At 34.2% G+C, this 16,124-nt stretch overlaps 2 pseudogenes; both read left to right on the top strand.

Annotated features, from left to right (window-relative positions):
* Nucleotides 1-3,497: 3,497 nt before the first annotated feature.
* On the top strand, nucleotides 3,498-5,685 carry LOC149144396 (protein BPS1, chloroplastic-like; annotated as a pseudogene).
* Nucleotides 5,686-5,872: 187 nt separating this feature from the next.
* LOC149144395 (protein BPS1, chloroplastic-like) lies at nucleotides 5,873-7,298 on the top strand (annotated as a pseudogene).
* The last annotated feature ends 8,826 nt before the right edge of the window (nucleotides 7,299-16,124 follow it).

The following is a 16,124-nucleotide window of genomic DNA, read 5'->3' as shown; positions in this document are numbered from 1 at the left end:
TTATGACCATTGATAACGTGAGATTCTAGCTAGAGAATTTCATCATGGATGTTTGGAAGGGTGACTTAGTGAAACAGGACTGCAACATCTCGAGCTTGATCATAGGCCCTTAGATGACCTTGTGGGTCTCTGCCCCCACACCCCTTCGACTGCCAATGATTTTCCGAGGCATAGTGCCTCTAGAGGAAAAGAATGTGACAAGATTAAGGACAGATTCCAACCTTGGGAGAAGAGAAAGAGATTGATCCAACCCGAGGTCGAAGACAAGCATAGGATGGTAGAAGAAGCTAGGTAACCCAAGTTTACAGAAAAAGTCCCTTGAAGCGAAACCACTACACACCACCAAGCAATGATCCCCTCCCATCTGTAGATATCATAGAACTAAACCTAGAGCCCATAAAAGAATTATAAAGAATTCTCTAGAATGAAACCCATAAGACTCAACAACAAGATAAGAAACAACATAATTGGAAAGGAAAATCTAGAGTTTGAACCCATTGTACCTCATATCCCAAGGCAAATTTGTCCCTTATGTAGCATGCAAGGATGCACCACCATCAGAAGATAGCATTAACCACAGAGTACCCCAAAAGAAACCATGGAATTGATGCAAAACAAAGCCCAATTCAGTCACATAACCAACTAACAACTTCAAATTCATGTTGAAAGACCTTCTAAACATATGGGTTGGAATGAGGTGCATGAATACCCAACCCTCTGCCACCTCAAAGCTGGAAGAAGGCAACCCAGGCACAAAAGAAGGTTGAAGGTTACACAACTCTGAGTCTAAGCTTCCTCCTTTCACTAGGCAATCATTAAAGAGTTGCCAAGGAAATATTCCCACTTGCAGTGGGGAGAGCACCAATCCAACATAAATTGCCATCAACCTCTAATTGATATGCAGGATGAGCTAAATGATAAAGGTGGTCTATCAAATGTCGAGGGAAAAAAGTTCACATACTCTTGCATGGGGCAGGCAGGCCATGCCAACACCCCGTCTATTTAATGTCGAAGGAGGTGGTAAGGTGGTGGGCGTCCCACCAACCTTGATTACCATTTGCCCATCCACCTTGATCGAGGGTAACATTATTATTATTATTATTATTAATGATAAAAAGATAAAGTTAAACATATATACATTTAAAAAAAATCATATAACAATATTATTAACCCAGAAATTTATTTAAAAAATAGTTATGTTTTGTTTTTTGCCTTTTTAATTAAATTGATTAATTGGAAAAAAAAGGTCATATGAACATAAGTTATGGTTTCTAGGGCATGTGGTATTAATAAGCCATGATATTGGGTCATTGTATTATAACAAAACCTATTTATAAGTTAAGAACCTCCATGGGAAAGTGGAGTTGAATCTCCATGGTTAAGAATTATGTTACATGTTTTTTTAAATGTACATATGTTCAACTCCTATATTAACTCTCCTAGTGGCACGATCGAGTAGTTGGCATAATGAGATACCACGACCTAGATTACTTCAACTAGTTACTAATTCCCCATGCTAAAAACAAATAAACAAACAAACATAGTCCCCCCACCTTCATGGAGTAAATTATAGAAAATCGTAGTTCTTTATATGCAAAAACAAATCAAATAAATATAAAACTTATGAATACAATTAATCTAATTAAAATATATGAAGAATATTGTTGGGTGTGGAGCCGGATTATCTTCTGTATTCAAAGGTTTCAACCGGATGTATACCCCAGGAATATTATACACCCCTCCACGCGTGGGGGTGCGGGGGGGACTTGTCCCCCCCGCGGGGCCCCCCTGGCTGGGGGGTTTGGGGGCCAACGGTCCCCCGGCAAGGGTTCGGGGGAACCGCCCTCGAAGCTAAAAATAGATGTAAAATTACCATGTAAAAGTATAGTAATTTCTAGTCAATCTGGGCCGTTCATTAAGCGGATGATCTGATGGTAGAAGTTATGTTTAATTTAGGGTTTTTTCCCTAGAAGGCAACCCCTCGCTATATATAAGGGAATTGTATTGCGTTGATTGATATCTATATTATGAGTGAGGAAGAGAGAGGAGATTGAGAGCGAAGAGGGAGTTACAGCAGATCTGTTGTAGGTTGTATCTCTTCAGTTTGCTGGATAATATAAAAAGAAGGACTGACTATTTCTCTGTGGACGTAACCCAAACTGGGTGAACCACGTATATCTGTGTCTCTCTTGTTTTATGCGTTTTCTGTGTTTATATTTCTGCAATATTTTATGTGTTCCATTGCTCTGTAATATATAATTTTCTAATAGAATATAATATCAATAACCAAATTTACATTTAAGAGTTTTATCACTACTTATAATATATCCATAAGCATATATTAGGTATGTTAGCTTATAATTTAATTCTTATTAAACTTATCTTATAGGATCATGAATAACAAGAGATGATTCAACAAGTATCTAAAATATATTTACGTTTTAAGGCGATCCCTCTCAAAAGAACTCCCACTCATGTCATTGTGTCTCAATGTGCATCACGAATTTATGTGTTAGACGATTAAAATAATTTGCATCATTGAATCATTACATAATAAGTGGTGGAGATGAGAAACCAACTATTTGGAACGACCCAACAGTGATATATCGACTTGTAGGACAACAAATTCAAATATTTTGATAATTTGAGAAAGAATACAGAGAAATTCCATGGCTCTGTCTCCATCACCGTGAAATGGAACTACATCATCGCAGGCAACCCCAACTCTAGGACTCGTTTGAATTTCATGTCTTGCCCAAGTATATATACTTCATCAAACAACATCAACCCTCCTCCTAATGTAATTTTGGCCATAGAGCATCCACTTGAGGTTGTGGGACGAATTTTGATTACCCAGAGAGAAAAGAGAAGCAAAATGCAATTTAGTTGCTCCCTAATGACACTACAGTTCGGGTGAGGACGGAATTGGGGTACAGGTATTTCAGTCTTGATGGGGTTTCAGTCAGACAGAAGGATGGATTGGAGAAAATTTATAAGAATTTGGTTGAGCCAAGGGTTAATGGGGTAAAAACGGGTGGAAAATGCATTGTTATGATGTATGGGCTGACTGGATCAGGGAAGATTCATACCATGTTTGGGTGTGCTAATGAGCCCGAGATCATTTACAAAGCTTTGCATGATATATTGGGCGACTATTCAGGTGAGGATGGTCGAGAATATTGGGTTTTGGGGAATAGGTATAAGGTTAAGGTCATTGTTTTGGAGATCTACAATGAGGAAATTTATGATCTGCTTGCCACCAATGCTTCCTCCTCTAGCCTTAATGTGGGATGGTACAAGAATACTGGATGCAGGGTTCCATTTTCCCCCGAACTTTGGTTTGCTTCTCTGTTGTTTCTTCTCTTGAATTTCCTTTGAAATCGGGTTTTGTGAATGAGAGCATCCCATTAAAGATTCAAATAGCTCAAACCTAGAGGTGCAACATGGGTTTTGTGTGGATTTGTTTGTTTGGTTGGTTGCAAGTAAGATTAGAAGTGATGGGCCAAAAGGTCAAGAATGTGATGTTTATAACTGGAAATGACATTGGAAAGACTGCAAAGGAGGTTGCCAAAGTAGAGAAGAGGACATATGTCAAGAGTACTGTTTGCAACAACAAAAGCTCCAGAAGCCAACGTCACCTGTGAGGTAAAACCAAACAATTAAACTATGAATAATCATTCAAAATCGGTAAAAGAAAAAAATCTTAAATAAACTTAAATCACTAAACTTTATGTTGATTTTTACTGTAATAATGCATATTTCCAGTAGTCGATGTGCATAAATTCCTTGAACTCGTGAAGGTCTTTGAAGAATTTTGAGTTCTGGTAATTTAGTGGTTTTTTTGTCCAGCAAGCTCGCAAATTGATATGACCAAGATTCTGAGGTGAGCATTATTCGTTACAGGTCACTCAGCTGTTAATTTAACTTTTGGTCATGCTAGTCAATCAACTATTTCTTTTTCCCCTTTCATTGGTTTCCCTCTTTCTTTGGCACCGTTTGAGAAAATACCAGAGGATAAGTAGAGAGGAGGTAACTTTGCTTTTTAAAAGAGAATTTTCAATGGGAGATCCATGCTTATGATGGATTTAGTTGTATTTTATGTCGATTTCTACGAAGGTGATCTAAGGATAAAAATATTTGCGCTTTTCACAAGTGATTCCTTCTGATAGGGTTTGTTTTCTTGGGAGAATTTTGTCAACTCTTTAGATTTCTTGTTCTTGATATGTAATGTCAGGTAATATAATGGTATTGACCATGCTTGCCTGTCTCTATGATGCAGGTTTGCAATGTGTGTTTGAATGGATTACCGAAAATTTCATCTAACATGAAAGTGTCGATTAGGTAATAATAACATCTTCACAATGAAATAAATTGACCAAATCTTAAAGGGGTAGATCATAGTAGACATAAAAAGTTGCATAACAAATTGTATCTGTGTTGTGCTTTCGAACATTTGGTTCACGCTAAGGAATATTTGGTTCAAAAAAAAATTATGAACTTTTCTACATGTTGTTGCCTTTTTGGCCCATCAATTGTTAGAGGAGTCAAAACTTTATCTAACCGAGTCACTTGCATGATGGTCATTCCATGTCCTTGTTCTTTGGAAATCCTTTTAGAATTTTTATTAAGCAGTCATTCAATTCCTCTGCAAGGGTTAATAAGATATCAAATGGTTTTGAGACTCCTTTATTACAAAGATTATAGAATCTCAAGCTGAATAAGCCAAAGGATTTATATATTTGACATGGAAGCAACAAGCCATGGAAGTCTTGTTCACAATTCATAGTGATATGAGATCCTTAGTTGTGGTTATGTGGTTTCCTATAGAAAAATGGGATAAAAAATGGATTGGTCAACATCTGGATGACACTATAAATCTGCTTAATATTTGTATTGCATTGAATGTTGAAATCTCATGTCTCGATCACCGCAATATTATAGTCCAATATGTACTGTATTTTCTGAATTTATCTGATGGAATTCCATCATCTGAAAAGTTATTTCGTGCCAAAGATCATCTAGGAGAGTTTTTAGGAGAAACAAAATTCGGGGATAAAAATGATGTGTCCCAAACCAACAAAAATATTGAGAATTGTGTTGCCATATTAGAGGCTATGTGTAAAAGTCTTCACCTAAGGAAGGTGAAATCCTTGACCAAGAGCAGAGTTATATTGAGGGCTATATATGGGGTGAAGGAAACAACTATATTCATTTGCAGTATTCTTGTATCTATCTTCACGGGTTCTTCTGGTCCATTGGTGGACTTAAGAATTCCTAATCAGTTTTTGTGTTCAGTTTCATTTATGACGTTGTAACAAGACGTGAATGAATAAATCAAGGGTGGGTTTGCCATGGGCCGTGTTACAGCTCTGAAAGAGCTAGAGAGTTTGAATGCAGCAGTTAAAAATCTTCACTTAATGATTCAGATGTTATCCCTATAAATACTAGGAGTAAATGAAATATAATTTTGGCTCATAGAGGGATCAGAGCAAGCATATCAAATAAGACAAGCAGTTCAAGAATTACAACAAAGTACATATTTTCTTTCCCAAGTTTTAGATCCTCTCACATAACAGACCAATGAATTTTTCTAGATTATTTTAAGGAAGAAATGCTTTGCTTGACAACCTTAGATTTTCTGGCGATAACGACACGTAAATTGAACATGAACTCTTTAAAAAGTGAACAAATGGAGTTGATTAGAGACAAAAGTTGTATTTTCATGTATTTTTTACTGTTTGTGTTTTCCACAAGTGATTCCTTCTTATAAGGCTTGTTTTTTTGGGAGAATATTGGTCAACTATTTATATTTCTTGTTCTTGATATGTAATACCAGGTAATATATGGGTATTGACCATGCTTTCGTGTCTCTATGGATGCAAGTTTGCAATGTCTGTTTGAAGGGATTGCCAAGAATTACATGTAACATGCAAGTGTTGATTAGGTAATAATAACATATTCACAATTAAATAAATTGATCAAATCCTGAAGGGGCAGATCAAAGTAGACACAAGAATTGCATAACAAAGCATATATATGTTGTGCTTTCGATCCTTTGGTTCACGCTGAGGAATATTTGGTTCAAAAACGTTTTTAAGTAAGAGCTTTTCTACATATTGTTTCCTTTTTATCCCTTCAATTGTTAGAGGAGTCAGAACTTTATCTGACCGTGAGTCACCTGCATGATGGTCACTCCATGTCCTCATTCTTTAGAAATCCTTTTAGAATGTTTATTCGTAGGCGGTCATTCAATTCCTCTGTAACGGTTAATCAGATATTGAAAGGTTTTGATACTGCTTTATTACAAATATTAGAGTGTCTCAAGCTGAATAAGCCAAAGGATTTTATACACATAACATGGATGCAACATGCCATGGAAATCTTGTTCACAGTGCATAGTGATCTAAGATCCTTAGTTGTTGATCCATGGTTTCCTTTACAAAAATGGGATCAAAAATGGATTGAACAATATCTGAATGACACTGTAAATCTGATTGATATTTGTATTGCACTGAATGTTGAAATCTCATGTCTCGATCATCACCATCTTATAGTCCAGTATGTACTGCATTTGTTGAATTCCTTTGATGGAATTCCATCATCTGACAAGCTATTTCGTTTCAAAGATCATTTGGGAGAATTGTTAGGAGAAACAAAAGTCAGGGAAAAAAATGGTGTGTCCCAAACAAACAGGAATATCAAGAGTTGTGTTACCATATTAGAGGATATGTGTAAATACTTCACCTAAGGAAGGTGAAATCCCCGACCAAGAGCAGAGTTCTATTTAGGGCTATATATGGAGTGAAGGCAACAACTATATTCATTTGCAGTGTTCTTGTATATGCCTTCACGGGTTCTTTTGATCCATTGGTGGACTTAATAATTCTTGATCAGTTTTTGTGGTTAGTTTCATTTATGAGGTTGCAACAAGATGTGAATGAAGAAATCAAGGGTGGGTTCGCCATGGGTTGTGTTACAATTCTGAAAGAGTTGGAGAGTTTGAATGCAACAATTAAAAATATTCACTTAACAATTCAGATCTTATCCCTATAAATACCAAGAGGAAATGAAAGACAGTTTCATCTCATAGAGGGATCAGAGCAAGCACAACATATAAGACAAGTAGTTCAAGAATTACAACAAAGTGCATATTTTCTTTCCCAAGGTTTAGATCCTCTCACACAATAGATCAATGCATTTTCCAGATTATTCTTAAAGGAAGAAATGCTTTGCTTGACAGCCTCAGATTTTCTGGAGATAACGACACGCAAATTGAAGATGAACTCTTGAAAAAGTGAACGAATGGAGTTTATCAAAGACAAAAGTTGTATTTTCATGTATTTTTTTTTTATTGTTAGATGGGTTTCCATCTACTCCCATAAGTTACTAGTGCATTGAGGTGTGTATTATGCTTAGGGCTTACTACTGGTTTTTCAGATGGATGAGTTTTGCACCATATGTATTTGTATATATTGATGGACAAATATATGTAATCTTTGAGTTCTCAAATATATACATAATCTTTGAGTTTTTAAATATATGTATAATTTTTTGGTTTTGTGATCCTGACTCCGTAGAGTATTTTGTTTCTTCACATCCTGTCTTTGTATTTTATTAGTGTTTCAAATTGATAGGGATTTCAAAGAATCAAATATGTTTCCATCTCTATATGCACATTTTTTCTTTAATCAACTTGCATCTTGTGACAGGATTCATCACTGGAAAACATCCCTTAGGGATATTTTATGGTAATACTATTTTTTTCTTCATTCAACTTGCATCTTGTGATAGGATTCATCATTGTGCAACATCCCTTTGGAATAATTTGTGATAATAATTATTTTTCTACAAACTATTTCTTGTTATTTTGCATATAGTTGAGCCAATGTCAATGTCTCTTCTCTAAAGGCATTCTTTTCACCATACATGTTATTTTTGTTGATTGTGTTTTGGTCTAATGTTCAATCTCTCTAGATGCAAGGATTGCTCACATTTGGCTATAATTTTCACATAATTCATAGTTGTAGCTTTCCATAATTTGTTTACATAATGATAATGCTGATTTTCTCAGTGGTAAGCCTCCCAATTTCCCCAACTCAATGATAATAATTCGCATGAAAATTTAAACTCTTGTTAGATCAAACTTTCTATCAATTCAAAGAAAAAATGAATTTGAAATTGAATAGTAATTGAATTACCGCTGGATATAAATCTCAATGTTTGAATCTAGGTCATTAATTTTGTATTTGAACTTGGAACTTTATCATGACAATACCCTGTCTCAATCACTAGGCCACAATTTATATCTTGCAACCATAGTATGAGAACAAATAAAGTTGCTTTCTATTTTGGCTTCAAGATATAATTTCACATAAGCTGATATTTTCAAACTAATCAAATTATGCCCAAATGATCTCCCTTGGAATGTTCTCTGCTAGGGGAAATCCATGTTCCACATTAGTAAGTCCCTTCTGCCATCCATGTAGCCTTCAATACCTTCAGCGGCTCTGTAGGATCACCTCCCAACTCAATTTGTGCTCTCTTTGAACAAACTTCTTCATGAGCATTGTAAGATTCCACAACACCTCACACCTGATGAGGTGCCATCACATTCAAACCCTTGAAAAATGGCAAAGCAAAATGAATTTATATATATATGCTAAAATCTAAAAACTATATACATCAAAATAAGAGTTGTGCTAAATTAAAACAAAACAATCAAATCTAAATTCTCATGTCTAATTTGATTCCATTCTTAGATGTGAAATATCCATCCAAATCGAATGAGTTTCAAAAGTTTTCCAGAGTAGCTACCCCTCTGACCTGGCACCTAAGCCAAACAAAATCTATTGTGTGCAGTGCAACCTCTTGGGGATTGCATCTTGATGCACTAACAAAAATAAAAAGTTAAAATAAAAATGGCAATATTTGGTGTTGCTTATACTTGAATTATGCCCAGATGATCTCCCCTAGAATGTTCTCTGTCAAGGGGAAATCTAGGTTCCACACCAGTGAGTCCCATCTTCCATCCATGTAGCCCTCAATACCTTCAGTGGCTCTATAGGATCACCTCCCAACTCAATTTGTTCTCTCTTTGAACAAATATATTCATGAGCATTGTAAGCATTTGATCTTCTCCTGATAAAATCTAGTAAGGAATCGATCCTCACCGTAAACTCATCATGCTCTCGCTTGACCCTCCTACGCTCCTTCACAAAATCTGGTTTCACTTTGTTTTTGGTGAAGTCACGTTTTAATTTGAAATATCTCTCAGGATTGTGAGGCTCTATGTTATGCTTTCTACATAAAGCCACCTAGATTCTAGAAAAGCTTGTATATTATGAAAGAGATTCGTATGTGAGAAGAGACCCACCATCATGAGATAAGTAGAGATGGAGCTTCTCTACATAATAGTCAGCTGCAAGAATAGAAACAATAGTATTGAAAGTAACAAGAGGAGGCTCCTTGTCTGGATCAATAGTAGAGACAATCACATCAATCCTTGGAAGATCAGATCTCCCCCTTGGGTTCTAAGGCCTTGGGTGCTCAAATCTCTCCTTGAGAACATTAAATCAGTCATTCTATTTACAAGACAAACCTTGGCAGTTGATCCAGAACCCATGATAAAGAAAACCAAATCTCACATACCACTGATAATCCTCGTAGCCACATTACATCATTATTGGGATGGAAAATCTGCCATATGAGTAAGAAACAAAGTGCTACAAGACGAATTAGCATCAACAATCAGCAAACAAAAGAAGAAAAATCATGAAGTTGTAGAATATTGGCAAAACAAATTTGGACTATTACTATCACTTTATTTTTATCATTTGATGAAACCTAGCTTGATCTATGGAACATATTCTCTCATAATCAAAAGTCAAGTTTAATCAATCTACAAACAAGTAGAAGAAAAATCATGGGTTTGTAGGATAATCAAATAACAATAAAAGGGTTGTTATTACTACTATATTTTTATCATTAATTGAGACCTAACTTGGAGAATAGGTATCAGGACCTATTCTCTCATTTTCAAAATCATATTCAATAAAACTTATCAAGTTCCCAAGAATTTGTTTATGAAATTGAAAAGCTCAGGTATGAAGCTTCTTAGTTCATTTTGCTTCTTATGAAGCTTCTCATGAATTAATATAGGCAAGAGGCCAGAACTTACCTGTAAGGGCTGAGAATACCACCAAAGATTGAAACATTCCTTGAGATTGAATATGGGGAGGTTGACTTGTCTTTGCATCTTTGAGACACTGAAAATTTTATATGTTGTGACATCTAAAATCTAAAACTTCATTGTCAAACATAAACATAATTTAGTTGCAGCATTTGTGTAATCACTTATATTTATCTCAGCATCCCATTAAAGATTCAAATAGCTCAAACCTAGAGGTGTTGAAAATGAACACATAGTAGAAAAATGAACACAAGATTTCGAGGGTTGGGGTATAGTAATATAGATACCCGTTCCTACTTTGCAGCACTTGAAATTTTGCAAGTGATCTTTATTTGCAAAAGGTGAAAGACATGTCCCTAATTAGTCTTTATGTTAATTCTTTTCAAATTTCAACCAATTTAAGAACATTCATACATCAACTTTCACCACAGATTTCATTCTTTCTAGTGTGTTAGAGTCAACTCAATTTAATGTATGGTTATGCCTCGAGCAACATCCATGAGATTGATGCTCTCAGAAGCTGCAAAGTGTTATAATCTTCTACTTCCTTTACCCGTTCATTAAAATCCAATTCATATTATACATGGACCAGATAGTTCTCCATAGAAAATCTAATAAAATCGACCTTTCACTCTCTTCTTATATTAAAACTATCTTCATCATTATGCATGATAAAGAGATAATTTCAATGCATTTTTTGGTATTCATAGAAGCATAAAATGAAATGATAAACAATAGTATAGTTTCTTGTTGTTTCCTATCAATAATTCCTAAAATGTTAGCTTAACCATTGGCCAAGATTAAGCTTTTTTGGTTGTGTAGAAGGCATAATCCTATTGTGAGAAAGACTACTATTTATGTTATCTTCTATTATGTGCTTCAAAGTATAAAGTAAATTTATGTATTCACTAGTAACAAGAGCACTATTATCTTAATTTTATGTCAAAGTATGATGCATCGATGAGGACATATGTTATGTTGTGACAATATATTGTATTATAGTTAGTCTCAAGTCTATTTAGCCGTCAGTCTAGGGTACATTAGTTAGATTTGTCATTTAAATTGATATTTCCAAGGGTCTAAACTAGGTGCAATATATTTGAGGTTGTAAAATTATTTAAAATGTTGTTGTATAAACTTTTGTTCATTTGAACAGGAGGCAAAGTTGTCTCTTTGATTTATGGCATTGTCATTATCATGTTCTGCACCTTTGCATTTCTTATTTGGCTTTCCATATTACTAGTATTAAATAATTGAGGTATGGGATTGAAGGTTCTTTTTCTCAAAGTTTTTCCTCTTGAAGGGAAGCCTACCTAACAAATACATATTAAAATATTTTTTTTCATCTAAGCTCTTCTTCCATATGCGCTACCGACTTACGACATTTCCTTTGCAACATCTTGTGCAAATGCTAGTTACGGTTCTTGCCAACCTTCATAAATTGTAGATGCAAAGTACTTACTAGATAGAATGACAGAAGTTGGAACATTCACATATCATTGCCTCTCACCGACTATGTTGCTTCTTTTCAAATGCAAGCATTAAATAATGTTGTAAGAAATAATTTGAAGGGTTAGTTATATATATATATATATATATATGAATGAGATGACCATGAAACATGGCTTCTAGAGTTATCACAAAATTATTATTAATAATTTAATTTAAGTTGACATAGTCTTTGAATTGATATAAAATTGATGTGGAAATAATTTTTATTGAAATGAAACTACATTTGTTGACTCTTTCCATCTTAGTTGTGAGTTTTTCCAATGTTTCATGGTATTCGAGTTTGTATATTAATTTTGTTGATTTAAATTATAAATAAATTTAATATACGGAGGAGATGACCATGAAACTAGATTTTTAGAGTTATCACAAAATTATTATTAATAATTTAATTTAAGTTGACGTAGTCATTGAATTGATATAAAATAGATGTGGGAAGAATCTTTATTGAAATGAAATTGTATTTGTTGACTTTTTCCATTTTAATAGTGAGTTTTTCCAATTTTTCAGTATATTAATTTTCTTGATTTAACATATAAATAAATATAATTTGTTGACGTCCATGTTCTATCTTATTAATTATTAATATTAATACGTTGAATTAATATTAATATTCTCTACATCTTATAAATTCAACATATTAATACAAATTCACCATATTGAGCTAACATTTAAAAATGTTGACATGCAATCTTTGTTACATTATGTCTAACACTTACACATCTCCCCATATTTGGATGTAGTGCTTTTCAAATAATTATGCTCATAATCCTTAATACTCTAGAGGAGTTTTGCATAAATATAAAGTAGTGGGGAAATATGATTATGGTTGTGTGGTCGAGATGTTCAGGGAGAACTTTGAGGAGGACTGGAATTTAGTTCAAAAGGTGTATAGAAGTAACTATTAAAATCGAGGTTGAAGAGAGGAAGATCTTTGAAACTAATTGGAGATAAAATTTGTAGTGTTGAACAACAAATTTGGGAAGAAAGGAGATGATCTGTATCGATGGAGGAGACAAAAATACAAGGGTAGGCTTTAGAATCTTGTGAGACTCCTTGTAGATCTTCAGAGGTGGCGACCTCACTCTTTGCAACTTACTCATGATGATAATATTCACAACTAGTTAAGCAAGAGTAAATATATCAAAGTTTTCGACCCAACCGATGCAAAAATTTCTGAATGCAAGTCCATTCAATGTTGAGTCTTAGAACTACTTTCACCTTCCACATGAAACCCTAAACTTGATTTTCTTAATTGAAATATTTAAGAAAAGGAACTAGAAATTGTGGTGTAGAAGTCCAATCAAAAAAGCAAAAAACTTCACCTAAAGAACAAATTAATTATCTTTTATTAATAACATAGAAATATAACACTGAAATTGTATTTTATTCAACCTTTACTTTGGAAGATAAAACTATTGAAAAAAAGTATAAACTAAAAGACTACACCAACATAATGTGAAAGGTTCATATTTTTGGACAAACACGGGTATGCCAACTAGTACCAATTAAAAAAAACAAAATAATTAAGATATCTATATATATATATATATATAAAGGTATTGAAATTGTTGGGATATGAAAGACATATTTACATAGACTCTTTACCCATTTAGATAGGCTATATTCCACATGAATACCATAGGTCAATACCATGAGCTTTTGTAAACCTAGAGCTCAATACCACAGGTTCTCATAAACTTGAAGCTCAAATACCATGGGTTAATACAATGAATTCTTATAGCTCTTAAAAATTCATATAAATTCAAAAGTGAATTAATTAAAAATCATATAAATTCAAAAGTGATAAAATTCAAAATAAGAGCTAATATAGACTTCGCAAAAATGGAGCTAATTATTAATTATTAATTTTATGTTTATTGTAAATAATTCCATTACATTACATTACATAATCGTTTTACAAAAATGTTGACATGCTTACATTATGCCTACACATCTCCCCTATAATCAGTTTTAGAGCATCTCTCAACGTAATAATAATGATAATAATATAGTTATAATTTAGTTAATTTTTATGATTTTTTTTTTTATGTTCTTGACAAAGTGAGATGTATCATGAGGTAAGCGTTTTGATGCCTATCAATAGGTACCAATCATTTAATTTATATTGTTGCACTAGTAACTAATATATGGGATGGTATGAATATCCACAATTATTAGGATTGCATCAACGCCCAATTTACAATTGATAACTATTAACATGAACTTGCTTTTGAGAAGATTTAAATCTTTTTTTGATTTTTAAAATAAACCTTTTAATCCTTCTTTGTAGTAATTATGAATAAATTTCCCCCTTAGAAAATGGTATCAAATACTTGAGATTCTTTCTTAAACCAAACAACTATTAAAAAGATGATTGGAAGTGGATGATAAAAAAGTGGAGCAAAAAATAAATTTATGGTGTAACAATTGGCTGTATCTGGGGGGTAGATTGATCCTAGCTAAATCTGTATTGGAGAACAACCCAATCTATTGGCTCTCCTTAGCCAAAATTCCCTCCTTTATCCTCAGTTTCATCAGACAAGTGATCTTCAATTTCCTGTGGGCTAGAAAATCCAGTAAAGAAGGTATCTATCTAGAAAATTGGTTCTACCTATCCATCCAAAAAAGACTAGGAGGTTGGGGTATAAAAAATCTAACATGGTTTGCCAAAGCTCTGGCCTTAAAAAATCTTTGGAGAAGTTTATTTGGGGAGGGGCTTTGGTGTCAGATCATCAAAGAAAAATATTTAAGTGGCTTGTCGATGGTGGATTGGATTAGAGGACAAGCCTTCAAACACAACAAAAGAGATCCCATAGTTTGGAAGGCGCTCATGGACGCTTTTCATAATCTCTACAAATGTCTGGTGTGGAAAGTAGGAGATGGAAAGCAAGTCATCCTTGGCAAGGATCCTTTCATAGGTGGTGGAAGAGTCTATAAGTTGTCCTTTGAACTAAGACATTGTTTATATTCCAAAGGACTTTTTTACTTGCACAATATTAGGAAAACAACTCCTTCCCAGATCCCCAACAACTATTGGTTGTCCTTAGTGGAGCTTGGATTGCCTGAAACTCTTGTTGAGGAATGAAATTCCTTCACTAAAGAGTTAAATCTCAATGGGGTAAGACTTCTCAATTCCAGTGATTCCTTGGTCTGGAGCTAGGATTTCTCAGCAGGGAAGATCAAAGCCAATTCAACCTATGAAGCAATAGTCCATTCTAAGATAACAAAAAATGAAAATTGGTGGAATAAGCTCATTTGGAAATGGCCTATCCCCAACAAATTAAAATGCTTTGTTTGGCTAGCTCCACATAACAAAATTTTAACTTGGGACAACCTTCAAAAAAGGGGCTTTGTGGGTCCAAATGGATGTGTATTATGTAGACAACAAGAAGAATCAATTGATCATTTACTTATAAATTTCCTTACTGCCTAGAAGGTCTAGAAGACGGTCTTTCAAATCTTGAGTATCAAAGAAGACTTAAACATGTCCACCTTTCAAGATCTGTTATTTTTTTGGGTGAAGAAATACAAACAACTCAAAGCTCTGCCCATTTTTGTAGCATGGGGAATTTGGCTTCTAAGAAACAAGGTAATTTTCAACAATGAAAGGAGATGTAAAGATCATCTCCCTCTTTAGGGATTTTCTTCCACAACATAAATAAAAAACCCAGAGAAGAGACCTTTTACCCAACATCTCGTAGGAGCTTCATTGGATTTTTCGATGGAGCAACTCAAAGGAATGTCTACGGTGGAGGGGGAATGATTAAAATAAATGCAAAAAGATTTGTCCTCTTCAGAATAGGCTTGGGTATCAAGATGAACACAAAAGCAGAGCTGATTGCAGTGTGGGCCCTAATGACACTTGCTAAGATTTACAACATAAAAAAGATTCAAATTCTTGGAGATTCAAAATGCGTCATAGATTGGTTGACAGGGAGGGCACATCTGGAGGTCTTGAACCTTGAGGCATGGAAATCTATAATTGAAGAAACAAAATCATTTTTTCAAGTCATCAGATTTCAACACATATACAGGGAGTATAATAGAATAACATATAAGCTATCAAAAAGCGAATTATTCTTGGACCCCAACATCATTATATATGAAGAATACATAGACAACAATTTACAGAGAAGTCAATCCATCCCCATAACATTCATGAATTAAATTGAGCTCTAGCATTATCAGTGCCACCCAATCAACAATACATATTTCTCCTTTGAATTTTCATCTTATCAGCTTGAAGGCATCAGTCTCAAGATTTATTGCTATGAAATTCTTCAGATTTTCTTGTCCTCAGTATTTCTTAATCATGTAGATTGTTGTTGTTGGTATCATGAAACTGTTGCGGCACAAATGTTGTTTTTTCTTACTTTTTCTATCAGCCATGTTGTTTATACAAATCCATGTACTTTGTTGATGT

The sequence above is a fragment of the Pinus tabuliformis genome, chromosome X, assembly GCF_031772625.1.
Source record: "Pinus tabuliformis cultivar Carrire ecotype Pingquan chromosome X, CPIR1, whole genome shotgun sequence".
Lineage (NCBI taxonomy): Eukaryota > Viridiplantae > Streptophyta > Pinopsida > Pinales > Pinaceae > Pinus > Pinus tabuliformis.
Note: the sequence above shows the minus strand (reverse complement) of the source record. Positions and strands in the feature narration are given on the sequence as shown.